Here is a 19,379-nt window from a genome sequence, read left to right as displayed (position 1 = left end):
CGCCGAAATCGTTGAAATAGCCGCAAAAGGAGGGGACGGGGAAGACGGGGGGGAGGCGATGACGACGAACCTCCTCGAGAGGTGCCGACATCTCCCGAAAAGGGGAATTTGCTGCGCTTGCTGTGAAATAAGGTGGAGTGCAGCGGCGGGGAAGATCGGCTGATGATATGCGTCAGGCAGCTAGAAGATTCTTACTAGGCCCGAGTGCGACCGCAAAGCAGACCAGCATTACGCAGTTCTTTTATGCTAAGTAAAATTGCAGGGCTAGAAAACCCAGCCCGTGATCGTCTCCTGTGTGTTCTTTTTCTCTTTAAAACCTTTATGAAAAGGAAGATTGGAAGCCGCTGGTGAAGAGCTGCTAAGTAGCGCCTTTTTGCAAAGAACTCGACATTTCATGGCAATTCGTGCAACTTTGCTTATCTCGAAAATCCGCTTATCTCGAAATATTTCCCAGTTTTTACTACTTCGAGTTAACGAGGTATTACTGTATACAACAAGTGCGAACTGCCGGTGAGGACATGAGAAGCAAAACTGAACTAAATCTTTGCTATGCTCAACGGGCCATGGAACGAACAATGTTATAAAAAACACTCAGGGACTGGAAAGAAGCTCCCGGGATCACCAACATACTCGAGTAGAATATGAATTACTTCAAATAAACAAAAATAAATGCACCTGGTCTGATATTGAAGTGAACAAAAGTGAAACTACGTTATCAGATTGGACACCAAGTCATGGTTCTAGTTACAGCGGAAGGCCAATATGACGACGCACGGATGAAATAGGAATATTCGATGGCCAACACTGGACCTCAGCAGAGTAGGAAAGGAGCTGTTGGAAGTCAATGCGAGAGGCGTTGGCCCTACATTGAACCTCAGTAGGCTGTTTATAATAATTATGATGGTGAATAGGATGAAGTTTTTTTCGCGCAAATTTTAAAGAGCATCCTGTCGAAATTGCTGAAAAATTGTTTCAAAGTGAGCCATGCCTACAGATAATGTCAAAATTCGCAGAACTTTTTTTCCACTCTAATAACTGGTTCAAGATACGCTTCGATGCAGTATTAGGTGTTAATAGGTGATTAGGTTATTATTGATTAGGCGATTAGGTTATTATAGGCAGTTATTAGGTGTTAGCATTAATAAAATAATTAAAGCGTGCTAGGTATGTGATGATACAAAAATATCCATATTTGCTGCAGGCAATTTTAATGTTTTCTTTATAATGCAACGAGAATTTTTAGTTCACGCCGAGATATTCACTAGTCTCAGACTTTTTGATTTGGCTCTGCCTTCCATCGGTTTTATTCATTTATTAAACCTTGTTGCAGGAGAGGAGAACACGTTATGGTTCCTTCTGTTTACACTAAGCGTTACTCTGACAGGGGAGGCTTTATTGTTCGACTTTTTCAAGTTGTGTTTTCGAAATATGATTTATTCTGTCAATGTTTCGACCTTGGCAGTAGAACCACCATGTCGTCTGTGTAAATTACTGTTTGGTCATTATCTCCACATTCAGCAGATCATTAACAATTATTGAATTGAAAGCTAACACCAAAACAGAGCCCTGTGGTGTTCTATGCATTACCGGTAGCGATTAACTGACTGGAATACCTATTTAAACCCATTGCGAACAAAGTTAGCTTCAAAAAAAATCGGAAGAGCCACAAAAACCTTCAGAATTCTGCTTTTGGAGACGTATATTATGGTCTACCGTATCGAAGGCTTTATTTACGTCTAAAACTACCCTAACAACATATATCGGCATGATTCATTCTGGCGTGTATTATATTTTTAATGGTTCTGACAGCCGCGGTAGTACATTTTGTGGCCGAAACGCACGTTGGTGGGATGCTAAGTGGTCCTATTTTATTAAGAATACTAAAAATTGCTTACCTTCATGATTTGCGTACAATTTTATAGCACTGAGTCTGCAAATGGTCCTATAGTTTTCAAAGGCGTTGTATGCACGTTTATATAGGTGTTATTCTAGGATTTATAACTCGCCTGATTTAGCCCGTCATATTGTGCTGCCATAAATATTTTTTATAAATTTTTTATAATTTCATTATACCATTCTCAGTGGACCATTAACACACCACAGAGCTTTTTGCGTTGGCAATACAAATATTGTGGAGGTTATCTGAACCGCAGTTATTTGAAGGAAAGCAAACGAGTTAACAGTCGGAGCTGGCGAATTTGTTTGATAGAAAAATCGCAATGCTTGATTGCGGCCGATGTTTCTGAAATACTTGTTGAAGTAGGGCGGGAGCTGTATTTGTGGTGATTATTACAAAGCGTTATCAGATGGACAAAGCGTACATGGTTTTCTAAGAATACAGACATAATTATTTCTCAAAGCGTTCTTAGATAACTTGATTGCAAACAATCATGCGGGTATATTACTGCTTTTCAGTGCGGCGTAAAAGGGCGACGGCTGTGTTTCTTCGGTTGTTATGCTGGTTCGCAATGGGTGTTTTCTTTATTTTGTTTGTGCTTTCGGCACCCGTAGTGTTTCGTGTCCACAGGTGCAAGGACACTGAATAATGTGCAAGGGCTCGTTGGTTGTTAGCAATCTTTTGAGCGCGCAATTTTCGGTCTCATGTACTTGCTCACTGCATTAAAAAACAATAATAGTTATTGTTAATGTAATTGCCATGTCGAATATATTTTCTTCCTGCAGACAAACGTTCGCGCAGGCACAGATCATTGACTTGGGTTGTTGGCATATACAGTGGCTTCGGTTGCTCGCGGTCGCAAAGGACATGTATAAAGTCAAGGTACAGGTCCAAAATAAAAGACTAGTCATCGTGTGAACGACAGCGTGCAGTGTCAAAGTTACACAGAATGTAGTTTATGAGTGTTCTACAGTGGTGCTGCCCTACAGATTGTCCACCGAATGGTTAGCGAAACTGTGGGACTCGAATACTGTTTTACACGCTGCGCCACTTTTTCAAAGTAGGTCGACGTTCCTTAGCCCACAAGGTATGGCTTTTCTTTTCTTTGTTGCGATATTATGTACAGGGTGTTGCGACGATAATTGGAACACTTTAATATTTTGCCCCGAGCAAACCACCCCTCTGTTCCGGCTCAAACTTTACCCGACGGTCGCATTTTGTGGTCTGTTTTGTCAGACACCAGAAACAACGACGGTGCTTACCTGTTTATCCTGAAAATAAATAAACACGATTTTCGTCTATGGGAAAATGGCGGCTGATTTGGACGTGCGAGCCAGAAAACCAGGTTTTCTGATCGTCTGCTAGCTCATTTCTAGGCGCATTTTCTGATCATCTGCTGCACCATTTGGCTCCTTCCTACCGTGAATCCCAAACGTGCGTTTCGCTCAGCATACCCCAGGTGGTTTTGTCGTTCCAACATCAACTTGCGCTGGCTCGCTGGCCCATAGGCGAAAGTCGTTTTTATTCATTTTCAGAATACACACGAAAGTACCATCCCTTTTCCCGCTACCAAACAAAATAGACCAGCTATTCCGACCTTCGTGAGAAGTTTGAGCTTGAACAGAGCGGCGGTTCGCTCATGAAAAAATTTTAAAGTGTTCCAATTATCCTCGCTACACCCTGTAGAAGGCTCTCAAGTGTGTTGACAAATGAATTGGTTTTAAAACTTGGAGAGCAGTAGAAATTCCTGCAAATGTTTTGTTAACGAGCGAGACGAAGAGGAATCCTTATTCTGATTTTAGTAGGGTAATAAGAATACACAGAGTTTTAATTTACAATAATTTCTTATAAATAACCGCACCTCTTTCCTATGGTTGTTGTCTGTACGCATTAACAAACATTGCACCCGGACGTGTTGATCAATTCAGGAGGCTTAAGCCAAGTTTCCCTCTGAGGGAAGTTTGTCGAATTCAAAATTTCAGGCACCTAGCGATTGCTGAAGCGTGTTTATGTTCTGTTAAAGTGCATATGTTGCAATGTAGGATGCTAAACTTGCAGCTTGAATTGTAACAACTGGTCAGTTGAATAATGGACAGAATGGCGGGTAGCACCGGTGGTGCTACAAACTATTTTTCAGAGGTCGTTTTCAGGGCGATGCAAATTATTGGGGAGATATGCATACATAAAATCTTGCCATTTTTATACCATAACAATTTCCACTCCTGCTCTGTGCGCAAGCGTATGGCGTTCCTGGACAGAAAGAGTTTCTCGATACAGAGGTGTTCATTCACTTGCTGGCTGTGGCTTGGGAAACTGAAAGTCGGCTGAAGTTAGTATTTTTTTTCCTCGAAGCTTCGAGCCTCCCACTGCACAAGAATGAAGAGAGATACCAAGCAGTTACATTTGACCTCTTTATCTTCTGATGGCACCCTCTAAATGACGTCAACCTTTGAATTCTGGATCTCGATGTTCCGATCAGTGCCTAGGGCCTGAAATTTGTGCTCCACCTTCCCTTTTGGAGCAAATGGCACTCATCACTTTTTATATTATTTGGTCAGCTATACTAATTTAGCCTAACCATGTCTGCATTCGCGGCCCGCAGCTCTTTCCTAAGTTCTTATTGTTCTATTTTCAGGCATTCATTATATTTACAAAGACTTCGAACATCATTAAGACGCACTGCAAAGTTGTCTGGAATGTGTCGAGAATCTACCAACAAACCCCAACGGCTCCTTCACTTCCTTAACATCGATGTCTAGTTTTAAATATGGTAGAAATATCTTAGAGCCCTTTACCGAGCTCTCTATTGTAGAAGGAGTTTTTATCACACACGACCACAATCACAAAATGCGCTTACTGGCAGGTTGTGTCGGAGCTTGCCCGAGGAGCTCACTGCTATCACGAGCGATCCACGCGGCCGTTTCTTCATTACCAGCGTGGTCGAATGCGCTGTCTGCAGCCTTACACTGCACGCAGGCACAGGAGTTGGCAAGCAGAACACAACAATACAAATATCCATTGCGGTGCAGCGATGGTTACGGAGGTCGCCCGCCTAGAAAATACGCACACGGCGCGGCGCTTAGTGGCAGGTTGCGTCAAATCGTGCCTGGTTTTTCGCTGATATTGCCGCGACAATGGCCGGAAACAGCAAGGTTGGCCTGAATGCTTTTTGGTTGATTGGAGATTAGGACGCCCACAACCCTTAATTTTTATAGCTCCAAACAGCAAAAGAAGCCTTATTCCTTTGTTTGGCTGTTGGGACAGCTTCCGCTGCGGCTTGTGGTTTGTTCTGGATTGTTGTGACTAATTAACCCTTCATGTCGCATGAGACCTCGCCGTGTAATATGACACACGGTGGGTGCTAATTGAGTAGCATTGTGGGCAGAGTTAGAGCTTCTACCTGGAATCTTTGAGGCAACACTGGTGGCACAGTGCAGTTCGCAGCCTAACAGTTACGCATGTTGTGTGCGTGAATTACATCAACAGGACTTCGATTTGGGGAAGTTGGTGAACGTTCATGATTGAAAACCGGTGAGAAAAAAAACAGCACAAAAAGGGAACAAGAAATGAACAGGACAGCGCTGTTTACTGTCAACTAGTTTATTTTGTAGAAAATACTGGTGATATACATACAACAGTCTCCCAGGTGGCGGGAAGATATTGCAATGAATAAGCAGAAACAAAATCACAAACACTCATTTGCACAAGTGTAATCTATCGCTCTACGTTACCTTGCGAAGGGGTCACTCACATAAGCATATTCCCGGTCGTGCACCACTACTAAGGGCTTACTTATACATAGGTCGGCAGATAGTCTTATTTGAAACGCCTAGATTATTTCTCTGGCTGTCTCATATCGGTGTTTCTACAACGAACGCCTCAAATATTTCCCTTGTTGTTTTATCTGTGTGTTTCGACAACACAGTCGTTTCTGCAAAACTGGTGCTCACCAATACGACCTGCAGTATTTTGTCAAATTTGGTCTGTGGATTCCCTTTTTATAAACGCTGGTGCTCCTACACGCTGGTGTTAAGGCACACCGCGGTTTTTCCCACGTATATATCAGCACACCGAAATGGCCACATATACACGGCACCAGTTGCCGATTTCACAAATGGCTTAGAATGATTTATCAAGCATACATTTTTTGTCCTTGTATTCCGGGACGCTAAGCTTCCGTCGGCGTACTGAGCTAGTTTCCTAATTTCTTTTAGGGCAGAGAACACCACGTCGACAGCGTATCTTTTTGCCACGTTTTTAAGGTATGAGACAGCCCGTGCTTATCGGTACTACAGCGGGGTAACCTGTCCTGTCTACTGCTGTGTACTTCTACACAGCACTGTTCTCTCTACTTCTCGTTCCTTTTTTGTGCTGTTTTCCCGCGCTGATTTTCAATCATGAGCGTGAATTACTTGTTTTCCTTTGTTAACCGCCATCGCCGCCCCCCCCCCCCCTGAACGGAGGAAACAAATAATCAAATAACAGGTTTCTCGTCCTTAAAAAAACTTATTGTTACAATCACCCTGAGTACAATGGAAGGTGTTCCGCGATAAATGAACGAAATGCGATTGCACTAACAGGCACACTCAAGCAACGATATCATTCCTTGGCAGCTGAGAACACCCAAATAAAAAACTTGGGTGTCAAGCCTCGCTGTTGTTATGACCTCTGTTAGGTCGCTAACCAGATATAACGTCCGCGAAGTGCCCGACTAAACATTTTGCTTACGCCTAGCGAGCCGTCGTAAATCAGTTCTCCCAATTCTAAAGTGAGGAAACTTCTTCCTTTTTAATAGACCAGATTTAGGTAGAGTGTGTTTCGGTGAAGGAAAGTTTGACGTCCACCCGAATGCAGCAATACGGCTACAAAAGAAAGCTGTACAGCTTTCTCAGAAACTTCGCAGCAGAAGAAAAATTCATCCAGGCCGAGGATTCGAACCAGGGACCCCCGCTTACCCGGAGCAGTCGCTCTACCAACTGAGCTAACCAGGAGTGCAGTGGTTTGTAGCACGAGAGCGAATTGATCAACAATTCCAACTAAAGTAGAGGTGTTAATCGACCAGATTTAGGGAAAATCCCCAAGGTGAAGTAAGTTTCTGTGAAGGAAAGTTTGACATCAAAGGAAAATTATACAGCTTCCTCAGGAACCTCGCCGTTGACAAAAAAACTCTTCCTGGTCCAGGATTTGAATCTGGCCGATTAGCACCTGTTATTTACTTCGAGTTGTTCATCAATCGGTTCTCGCAATATAAACGACTAGCCTCCTGGTTAGCTCAGTTGGTATAGCAACTGCTCCGGTTAAGCGGTGGTCCCGGGTTCGAATCCTGAACCAGGACAAATTTTTCTTAAACTGCGAAGTTTCTGAGAAAGCTGTATAGCTTTCCTTTGTAGCCGTAAGGCTGCATTCGGGCGGATGTCAAACTTTCCTTCACACTTCATAGTTGTGGAATTTCCATATTCTCCAGAGTCGGAAATGTATCTGCACTCACCTGGTGCTTTGTATTCGTCTAATATGGCTCGTACTAATTATTGTAGGCACACACCTCCTGAGCAAACAAACCTTTCATAAAAGACCACTCGTAAAAGATGTATTGGCACTACAGAAAACAAAGGCCTCCAAGTCTACCTTTTTAAACTAAACTACGAAGCCCAGCAATGGAATCGGCACAAGGTGTACCTGCACGGACGTATCAAACTTTGAAGACAACCCCAAGAGTTTCTGTCGTCTATACGATTTACATAAAACGCCCTGCATACTTACCACCCTAACACAAATTATCTTATGCCGTAGTCAATTGTCTCTCGACTTATAAACAAATATTCGTTCGAGGAAGTAAAGAAGGCGTTCAAAGAAACAAGGATAACTTAGGACCAAAGTTGTTTCAGCTGAACTTTGTGCGCGCTAAGTTTAAACCAGTTCAACTTTGGCCTCTTCTCTTTTTGTTGTTTTATTGCATGTCCATGCACTCGCATACACTGGTTTTCACTGTATCACAGATGCTGCGCACAAGCAATGCCTCCCTGAATTCTCTTCGCGCAACACCCCGCAAACCACCCGGACATTTCTCATTTTTCTGAAGGGTGACACAAATCGCAACGTTTCCCTCTGCTGCATTAAAGCAACGCGCACACGCCCTACACTGCACACACAAGTCGAATTAATCTCACTAAACGTCTTACTACTGTAACGGAGGGACTTCAAAGTAGACAAAACTTCATGACACCTTCGCTAACAAGAGCTGTATCCTAATAAAAATATGCACGCCTTCGTTTACCGTACAGAACTGTGCAATGCGATGCTTTCTATTGAATTCCTTGGTTGTCACCTGAGTTAGTTTTTGATTTGCTGATGGTTTGGACTTTATGTCGCGTAGCTTAGACCTTGATCCGCACGCTTTGTTACTTTTAATTGCAGCTGCGTTGAACTGTGGCTTGGTCAATTTCAATTTTCACAAAGAAGCCTACAGCTTCGACCATTATTGTCGTTATACGGTGGGGAAGGTGATATTTGTCCAATTTTCCACCCCTATGACCTCCCTCTAACGCAAACAGCTTTGAATGTTTTAAAATGACGGACGCGGATAGACCTTGGCTTCGTAACGCTGAGAACCATGTTCAATAAAAAAACGCGGGAAGCTTTTTTTCTTTCACACATCCTGCAGTCGCCATCATCGCTACAGATAGGTGGCTTCCTGCAGTGAATTTTTAATACGACATACGCCATCAGAAAGGCATAGAAAGCTCAGCTGCAAAACGTCAGCCTCGACGTAGCAACCATCCATGATGCCGTTGTCGCGAACCTCACTCTAGATGCTTTCGTGGCGTGCTGAATATTCCATTGCATTTGGAGAAATACACGTGGGCAAGTTGCCGCTGAAGAGTTTCTATTGCACTGCAAACGGAAATGCTACCCTTTGTTTTCTAATCGCATTTGTTCGGCATGCTTTGCGCTGAATAGGGAGATATTGAGTGTTTTCAAAGATCGTCATTTACTTTTACAAATTTGTTCGTGCAGGGCATGCTATATCTACAATAATGAACGTGTATCATCTGACTGCCATTGCACAGATCCGTAAAAAATAAGCTGAGCGCCGGCGAAGAGAGATTTGTGCGAACCATCGCTGGTCGCCCATCTATGGTCATCTCAAAGCAAGCGTTATGGTGGCACAGAATCGATTCAAGAAAGATCACGTGGCGATTCACCGGCTGCACAGTGGTATGCTGACCGCGGCTTTGGCGCCTGAAACAAGTTCACGAGGCGGCCTGTTAAAAACATCGAATTGATTGTTGTGGCTGTCTCGCTACGATCGATTATCTGATTTTTTTTTTGTTTCTACCTTACCTATGAAGAGTTTGTGGGCAATGCACATGCGGGTAGTTTTCAAACCGAAAATTGTGAACCGTTGCTCCTCCGTAAAGGCTGTCCGTTGTTTAACTCCTCCGTTTGCGGTGACAAATACCATTATTTCTTTACTGGAGTGAAACACGCAACCATCGTAGTACCACAATCATATCTCTGGAAAGATGTTTACGATTTTGCAGACGGGCATATACGACACAGTACCCCGATCCGCGAAGTCTGTATCAACTAAGGCCACTTATCCATTCAGAACTAAAACTGAGTGGTAGTGTCTACAATGAAATCTGCAATGGCAAACACGGGCATCTCCATTCCTAGACACATTCATTTGTAGTAGCTTCGGATGTCGGCTGCTAAAAGAGACGAGGTAGCCGACGTTGTGCAGGTACCCAGTTTCAAAGCAAAAAGACTATTTTAAAAGGAGGCATACGTCCAGTAGGGCCCCTCACAAAGAAAAGGAGGGCGACCACCGCATACTCCTAAAAGAGACCGAAAAAAGGTCTCTCGGCGAGCAGATGTACAGATCGACCACGAAACCCGCGCCGTGTCCTCAGCCCTTCAGGCGCCTCTGAAGAGTTGCCGAGACTAGCCGGGACGAGAGTAACCGACGACTTGACTCCAGGCCCATCGTCCGACATGGCTCTGACATGCGTGTTGCGGGGCCATGCATCACCAAGCACGTCATTGTCATCAGTGGTGGCAAAAGATTTTTCAGTGTAAATTGTCAACGCATTCTACATTCGCGTTACAAATATCACCTCGCCCAGGCTTCGACAAGCACAGACGTCTTCGGCCGAGGGGAGGGGATGTCATGGGACACTGCGGCCAATCCCCATGGCACCGTGCCACACAAGCAAAGACCCTGACGACAAGGATGAAGATCTGTAAAGGGGAGAGGGTGGGCGCAGCGTGCTCGAGTACTGGTATGGCCACTATATAAATAATGTAAATACATCGCTTCACCCCATCTCAATGTTCCCGTTAACTCTGTCCTGTCGCCAGTTAACAATATAAAAGAAATAAAAACGGGAACAAACACGTCAGAAAGTTCACAATTTTTGTCTAAGAAATGCGCGATGTGTGGCTGGAAACACGAATTGACCTATCACCAGAAGCCATAAAGTTCATGCAGGGGTAGCGTATTGCGCCCGCGGACGAAAGCGCCAGTTTCGCAGTCCCGCACGCCTGAGAGACAGAAGAGAAGCCGAACAAAGGAAGCGTTAAGAAGTGTAATTTGCAAATGGTAACGTAAGTGGTTATACTGTTTAAAAACAAACAGGAAGATGATTTTGACCTATAAAACATGAGTACCAATGCGCCTACTCAGACGGAAGGGCACCGTTTCAACCTTAGGTACGAGGCACCATTCACGAGCAACGCGGTGTTTGTACCTTTCGATACTGGATTCAAGTACCGTTACCTACAAAGGGCGCAGTGAATGAAGTGTGAACTACGAAGCCGGCGGTGCTACGCTTTTCTCGTTCCCCAACGCTTTCACAGCAAGGACAGAAATGAATTCTCACAGGAGGAAGACCCGAGGAGTCATTAGTAATTGGTAACGCCAAAGCCCAAAAAAATGTACGGCCGGAAACCCTTCAACACGCAAACGCTTTAGTTCAACGCCGAGGATGCGGCTTTGAACTTGATAATATATGATTCACAAACTTCGCGTGCATGATTTGTTTTTAAACTGGATTCAATACTGCTGTCTTCAAATGATTAAACAAATGGCCCCGGATTACAGCATGACGGGACGAACGAAGGTAAAGAAGACACTTAGTGTACGCCTTCTGATTGTTAGGAAAGCCGGAGGCGATCAATCGTCAGTATTAGAAAACGGAATAGGAAAAAAGTTGTTTTCTCCTCCTCCTCCACACACCGAACTCACCACGTAGCTTAAAGTGCCAGCGCTTCGGGCACGGCACAAACTCTGGCGGCGGAAGATTGACGCGCGCGAAATGTGCAGCACAAGACCACCCAACCGAGAATTGCGAATTGGGCACCCAGGGACCGCCCCCAGCCTATTCCAGGACTTGCGAGAAGTTTGAGCAAACAAAAGCGCGTCATCCCTATTTCATATTTGCCGCGCTTTTGAGGCGCTTTTTCAAAGAAAGTGCTACGAGTTGTGCCACGCCTCCGCCAGATGGCGCCACGGGTTCCGCGACCGAGAGATGACTCAGTGAAACATCCCCCTCGCGAGGGGCACGATCAAATGCAGAGCATTTCCGGGGGCGCACGACGTTAAGTAGTTTGCGTTACTTTAATGTTGTTGCACTTGTGGCAACTGCTGACGAGAGAGCGCTCGTCAGCAGTAATTTGAACGAGTCAACGATATAAGGCGCGTTCGTAGTGTCCCATTCTGTGTCGGCTTTGTGGCGCAGTGGGTAGAGCACCATGTACATTGCGTTCCGCCCGCAGGCTCGAGGGATCGAAAAGGGGCACCGGATAGTATTTTTTTATATATATAGTAGGGAGGGGTGCCGTGCGGACTACGGACGTCAACGCGGGTGACATCGTGAGTTACTGAAATGCTCTGCATTTAGAAGAATGGGAGAGCAAAGTACACACGCAAGCTTACCTGCTCAAATTGATTAAAATGAAATAGTATCAAAGCTAACAATTGTACAGCAGCCTTTCCCCCAGAGCATAATGATTAGGATGATGACGGTTTAATCGGAGGAAAGACAAGTAAGTTTGCCGTAACTTTCATTCTCGCCAAACGACGCCGACCTAAATTTATAGATAAGGTAGCACTCTCGAATCTCGCGGTCGTGATGGGTTTTGAAAGTGAATTCGATGATTGTGGCTATCACCTGTTCCAGAGAATATCCGGGCGGGTTCGCATGCCCTAATACAGGCAACGAGGGGCTGCTTTTTGCATGAGAGCGAAGATTGATATACCTCAAACGGAAGGGTGTTTCAGTGTGGCTGATTTATTGTTTGCCGCAGAGGCAGCATTCATGCGGGTTACAGCGTTGGTGGAGTCAGAGTTACAATTGCATACTTCTTTAACACAATATTTTGAAGCCGTACTTGCCTCACTCCTGAACCAGTTTTTTTTTCGAAGCCTTTCCAAGTATTTTCGAAGTATTTCGAAGCCCGAGGAATACCTTTCACCCTGTTTATTTTCCAAGGCATGCAACTAGTAGTTTGCAGTGGGCTGATGCTGGATTTAGTGAGAGTCGCCCATGTCCTTGCTACACCAATGAGCAACGCGTCGTGGCTTGGAAAATGCTAATTTTAGGCATTCACTTTCAACAAGAATAGTGTGATGCTTTCTGAGCATGAATGCAACTTTCGAAGAGGAGGCTGACTAGGTCAAAACGAGGTTTGTTTGGGGATTAGGGATAGTAGCTTGTTAGCGGAGAATGCAGGTGTGCTTCAGTTGGTTAGCTCGCCTAATTGCGTCGTCAATTAACTACTTTTGGTACTTTTGATTCAAGAGCTTTGGTCTTTGCTATCTTTGTCTGCATCCTCTAATTACCTTGCGAGGTGATCACTTTTTATTGCTTCGCAATTTCTGGTACCAGCGCCCATCTACTACCTGTACTGCAAGTCCGAGTAGCTTTAAACGTGGTGGCTGAAAATTCACGTCTATATAGCGAAAAGACCGGTGCAAACATGATCTTCTAGGCAACGCTAATAAAATGAAACTGACCAACGACAAATATCAGTCGTATTGCGAGCCAACAGGTATATTTTATTTAACAGACGCATTTACGTTTCCGATGAGCTCTTAAGAAAACTGCTTATTTTCGTCGTCTTACCTTGTTTCTACCGAAAACAGTCTTCTTCCTTAACGTGACACCAATATTGTGTTTTCAATAGGCGGACTTTTCAATTGAAAGCTGATTTATTAGTTAGTGGTGCTTCAAGTATGCCTATTTTTATATTGCAGATATTATAAAGTACGGGTATGGTGAGATTACACTTTTGTACTCGGATCCAAGCCCTCATAATTGTAGCATATTCTTGTTCAGACATAGATATTATGAAGCCAATCGAAATAGTGAGTATGCAAGTCTAGACGAGATGTCTACAAATTACAGTATTTCTTAAACGGCGGTACTTTTCCACGGCGTGCCCGAAATGGCACTGGTAAGAAATTACAAAAAAAAACAGAGATTTCGTTTTATCTTCATTTGAAACACTTTTAGTGCTTATCCACCAATTGTTGCAAATGTGACCAAATGGGAGTAGGCATTACGTGCGTGTAAAAAGGTCGAACAGTTTATTATATTGTCACTAGAAAGAAGAAAAATATTTTTTGTGGCGCAATAAAAATTTGCCAGAAGCACCACATAAAATAAATACTTAACGAAATCGAATATGCAAAAATTCAGCCCCGTAATAAAAAATGCTTGTTAAAAAGCTGTTCTAGAATAACGCGTCGCCGACAGGTTGAAGTAGCATTACAGACACTGAACCATCAGCAACTAGCAGTACTGTTATATGGCTGCTGCAAAGATGGAGCGATACGTGATTGATGAATAAAATGTATTTAAAAGATCAGACGTTTTATTCAAAGGAGGTCATAACGGTGCTGCAATGGTTGCTGGAAGATTTAGTACTCTTGCAGTTTGAAGTCCCGAATGTCCTGTACACACCAAGCGCCATTTCCTGCTTTGCCTCAAAACATTTATTTATTATGCAGCAGCCAGAAGAGCTATACTCGGTGCCTCAGCATTTTGGGGTACCTTTGCGGGTTTTGGAATAGATACCCAGCGTTCTAGACTCAACAATGATACTATTTTTTGAATAGCCGTGATTTTGCTTAGTTTAAATGTCCTCGTGAGTAAATGCTGGGTATTCTTTCCATAAATAAAAGAAAATTGGTGTCTTTTAGATCGCATTTGAAGTGGGGCACGGCTTATCAACACAATTTATCACGTGTTGCATCGCACCAGAAGGGCGGGGTATGAAACCACATTATAACAGAATATCACCCAGTTGCTCTTCGCACGCTGTTTCTGTGAGCATTCCTTTCCCAGTGACACGGTGCCCTACTTGTTATTGTGAAGCCCACACCCAGAAAAATATTCTTACGTGGTGCAGGACCGATACGAGACCGACCAAGGAAATGAGTAGCGATTTGTTTGCACTATGTACATGGCGGCCATCATAGGGTCCACCCAGGCTGTGCGCCTCACAGATGGTCGTCATCGTCACAGGCTGTGACAACAGAGCACCGCCCCACTGCAATATCCATCGTCGTCTCGTGACTTGGCCCCCGATTGCAAGAGAGCGTTCCGGTCGAAGCGGCTGTACATGGAAGGTAGTGGCTAAAACGGAAGATGAGATGAGAATACGCATCGCAGTACAAGCTGTCACGGATGACGATTATTGTCGTGGCCCACGAACAGCAGTACCCACCGACGTCATAAATAATCGTCCAGAGCCTTCGGGGCCGTGCCCGAGGTCTGGGTGTGGGAACGTCCTCGTCTTTAGGTCAGGTTGCGGCAGGTCGGGTCGTCCGGCCTCGGTATGTCATTGCAGGCGACACGAGGCTGGGGAATCGTTGCTCCCATGGCTCGCCCGTGCTGGGGCGGGCCGACGCGATATAAGAGCCATGATGAGAGCACTTGATAAGACGAGGCGGTGTGAAGCTCAGGGTGGGGATGTGTGTGACACCAGTGCGCTCCACGAAGAAAAAGTTACGTTGCGGCAGGACACATATGACACGAACTATGGTAGATGAGGAGCAATTTATTTACACTCTCTACATGCTGGCCATCAGAGAGTCCACGCAGGCTGTGCGCCAAAGAGAGCTTCGTTGTCGTCGGAGGCTGTGACAACAGAGCAACGCACCACTGCCAACTTCATGGTTGTCTCGCAACAATTGATGAGCTACATTCAACAAAGCCTAGAAATTGTTCACAGGTAGGTTTCTCTCCAGTAAATCTGTTGCACATAGAGTGATATAGACTGAACCGTTAGCACGTAGACTGAACTGTTATTTTACATGTGCTTGCATACTAGTTGCTTCGAAGTGGATGTCAACAACCATTCAGAAATTAGTCCCGCGTTAGCGCTGATAAATGTGTATATTTAGTGAACGCTTGTAGAAGGAACAAGAACAAGGATGGCTGGTAATGAGATGGTCCAAAACAAAAAAAAGTAAAAAATAAAGCACCTTTCTTTGTTTTTGTTGATGCGAATATGATATGGTAAAAAGTCATTTCTGCAAAACTTAGGCCACCACTTACACGATGTAACGCGGCGGCAGCAAAGAAGTGACAGGAAGCATGGCTCACAATTTGGAGCGGTTTATTTGCAAAATAGGCATGCTAAACAAGAGAGAGCCCGCAAAGGCTGCGCAATGCATGCAGCATCTTCTACTTAGACGTTGCGGTTGCGGCCCCATGTGACATTGGTGTCATCGCCAACTTGTGACACCATATGCATTTATATATCATAAAAACACATTGCGGCAGGGGACTAAGATGTGGTGAAAAGAGGACGGAGTGCACTGAAGAAGATTAAGAAGAGCTAATTTCGACGTTTCTTCACAGACAAAAAAGTCGAAATATGCCTTTTTTTCAGATATCAATAACTATCTCCCTGGAATTTACTTATGTATGTATGTATGTACGTATATGTATGTATGTATGTATGTATGTATGTATGTATGTATGTATGTATGTATGTATGTATGTATGTATGTATGTATGTATGTATGTATGTATGTATGTATGTATGTATGTATGTATGTATGTATGCATGCAGATCTATTTCACAATGTATTACCTGGTTATGATATTACTAGAGGAACACTGAAAGAGGCGTCCGGTTTATAATGAATAGCCGAACAACATACACACCGAAGACCTACTGCAGGTTTTTCCACGGAATTTTCGGAATATGTTGCGCGTCTTTTGGGGTAAACGTTGTGTTTCATGTTTCATTATGGGCAAGATATCACATGCACATGGCCTAATGGATATTTACTAACAATCACAGACCACTACAGCGGTTTTGTTCGACCCCTTGGTGCCGTGTGCTGAGCGTCTCCGAGATGGTGAGAATTACCGTCTGCTTGTGTAGCCCGACGACAGCAGACTTTGCCAGCGTATTGTCATGCGACCAGATTACACTTTCGATGCGTGCAGATGATATTATTAGGGAAATATAGCTTAACACTGCAGTACAACACTCATTGTATAAAAATCAGAGTGGAAATGGCAATTAGGTATAGCGTTTTTATCAAAGAAACTTCTGAAGGCTTCGTTACACGAAGAGCAGACCATACTTCTGGCGTGAGTTATTGGCAGTGCTCCTGCAGACGGTTACCCCTCAGCACGCGGCCCCAATAAATCAAGCAAGACCGCTCTCTTGGTCTGCGCGTGCTATTAAATGTTCATAAACCGTGCTATCAAGACAAGGACGCCATAAACCATGCTATTAAGACATTGATAACTTCTACTCGCCTGCCAGTAATTTCTGGCCTTCCGCAGGGAACTGTGTTGGGGCCTGTGTTGTTTATAGTTTACATCAATGCGATTGCTGCCGTAGTAACGGATAAAGTTGAAATTAAAATGTTTGCCGATGATTGTGTGTTGCTTATAAAAATTACTGGCAAAGAAGAACAAGAGCAACTTCAGTTTAACCTTCGTAATATTCAGTCATGGTATGATAAGTGGGGTATGAAGCTCAACGCCTACAAAACTGTTTAGGAGGATAACCAACAAACACAGGAGCGTGCCCTTAACGTATACTCTTCCATCCCGTCCTTTATTCGAAATAAATGACTATGAATATCTTGGGGTCACACTGACAAATAAGCTTTCTTGAAATAGCCATGTATCGAACAAATGTGTATTATTATTTCGTAAGCTTTGCCTTCTCCGGCATAAGTTAAAGGGTGCTCCTTCAGATACTAAACTTCTAGCACATACTTCCATCATCAGACGCCGACTTGAATGTGCATGCACAGCTCGGGACCCTCAAAATAAATATTCAGGCTTAGAAAAGGATCCAGCAAAAAACAATACGTTTTGTAACTTTAAATATCGTAACAGCGACTCACGCACAACTTTAATGACGACACTTGGTATTGAATCCCTCGAAAAGCGTAGAAAAGTTCCGAGACTTAAGTTCCTTTTTAAGCTATATAACCAGCAGCTTTTATTGAACCTTGAGACATTCCTACAACCTTTGGGGACACGGCTAACAAGACATCGACATGAAAAATTGTTAACACCTTATAAAGCCACAACTAATTTTATAAAACTTGTTCCTGTACGACAACAAATTAGAACAGCTTGCCTTTGTTATCACTACAGTGTACTCATAGCATATGTCTATTTTATTGATTATTTAGTATTTTATTGATTATTTAGTGATTGGTTGCTTGATTTGTGTAGTGAACAGTTTTTATGTATTTTTCTTTCCATGTATACTTTTTTGGTTATCTAGCGGTTCCTTGATTTGTGCAGTGGATTGTTTTTATGTATTGCTGTTTTCATGTGTGACATTTTCTTGCCATAATGCGCGGCTACACTTTTTGCTGTTTATTTGATTGTGTTGTATACGCTGTATCGTCAGTCCTGGTTGGGCCCAAACTGAGCCTGCAAAATGTACTAAATAAATAAATATGATAATTATAAATTCTCACCTAATGGATTAAGAAAGACCACGTTTTTACGACCCCCTCCCACCTCCGATAAATTCCGCAAAGCCGCGCCTAATTCCCCCCAAAACACTCCTGAACAACGTTTTCATAGTTGAAATAATTTGATTGGACAACCTAAAAACTTGGTTGGTACTTGTTAACATTCGTGTAACCTGGACTAAATTAGATGACACGTAAAATAACTTAGATGGCGATTGAAATAATTGGCTTGTGCCTGGATTAAATTGCATGGCGATTACATTTTTTGAGAGGGAAAAACTGTAGACGCTTCTTTTCTACAGAATCAGTCCGCTCTTACTAAAGAAACCTGTGGTCATAATGACGTACACATCTTGTTCAGTGTAGATGCTGTCAATGCGTTGTTACAGAACATTTAGCTGTTAGTATTTCAGAACGTGTCTCGAGGAGATATAATAATTGCGTAATATTGTATAGTAGCCCGAGATCAAAAACTAATATGGAAACACCCACAAGAAAAGGATTCTCCGTCTCCCAGTACCGCGCACCATAATTCAAGACAACAACAGAAACAAATCGTCAAAGTGTTCGAGTCATGTGGGTTGTCCTCTGCGAAAGCAAGATTTAACCATCCTTTTTACAAGAACACTCTACTGTGAATTGTTTGCCTCGTTCAGTTTTATGAATTGCAATGGCCTTTGTTTTGTCAAGTAGCGAAATGTTTGTTCACAGTAATATTTTGTGAATTCGAACCCAGGGTAATCAGGTAAGGACGCAAGGTATGTTTGCTGTACATACTTGTTTTCTGACTCCACGTAACGATTTCGTAGTATTGTGGAGAGACAAATACAACGAAGGCAGGACCAGGGGGCAGAGGAAGAAGAGAAGTTTGAGGAACATAATAAAAGGATGGTTCCCAAGTTAACAGCCACGGATCATTAGATTGGCACAGTCGACAGGATTCCAGAAACGGACACTATGTTGATTACTCTGCATGCCATGCGACACTCAAGAGGCGAGTTTTAGTTCTCGTCATGCGAAGTCACCGACGAAGTGCCGTACGACTTGCCCGAGTGGATCACAACACCACAACTCTGTGACTGGGTTTTTAAGAAGTCCGGACAGACAACCAAGCACCTGACTACCCTGACTTTTTCAAGCTCAGGGGCATGCTGCCCTAGTTCCAGGAACATTTCATGGGTCCAATCATGAGGGGTACCAGGGAACGCGAACACGACACCAAGCGTTTACCTTACCACTATGGACGTAAGCCTTCTTCTGATTCTGCAAGAGCAACAGCAGCTGGCAGAGAGGCAACAACAGCTCATGGGCAATCTCATAGCTACGGTCCAAGCTCAACAAAGACCGCGCACAGAAATGGTGACGCCGTATCGGTTTGACCGCGGGAGTTCAATTCCTGAGGCTTGAATTCGTTCCTATGAATATGGATCCTTGAACTCCCGGCACGGAGCTACCGACCGAGTGGAAAACATGCAGCTGTTTTTGACGGGACTCGCAAAGAAGTGCTCTGAG

Source organism: Haemaphysalis longicornis, unplaced genomic scaffold (assembly GCF_048455015.1).
Source record: "Haemaphysalis longicornis isolate Haplotype H1 unplaced genomic scaffold, Haemaphysalis longicornis Haplotype H1 scaffold_6, whole genome shotgun sequence".
Taxonomy (NCBI): domain Eukaryota; kingdom Metazoa; phylum Arthropoda; class Arachnida; order Ixodida; family Ixodidae; genus Haemaphysalis; species Haemaphysalis longicornis.
The sequence above is the reverse complement of the archived record's forward strand: the minus strand, read 5'-3'. Positions refer to the sequence as shown.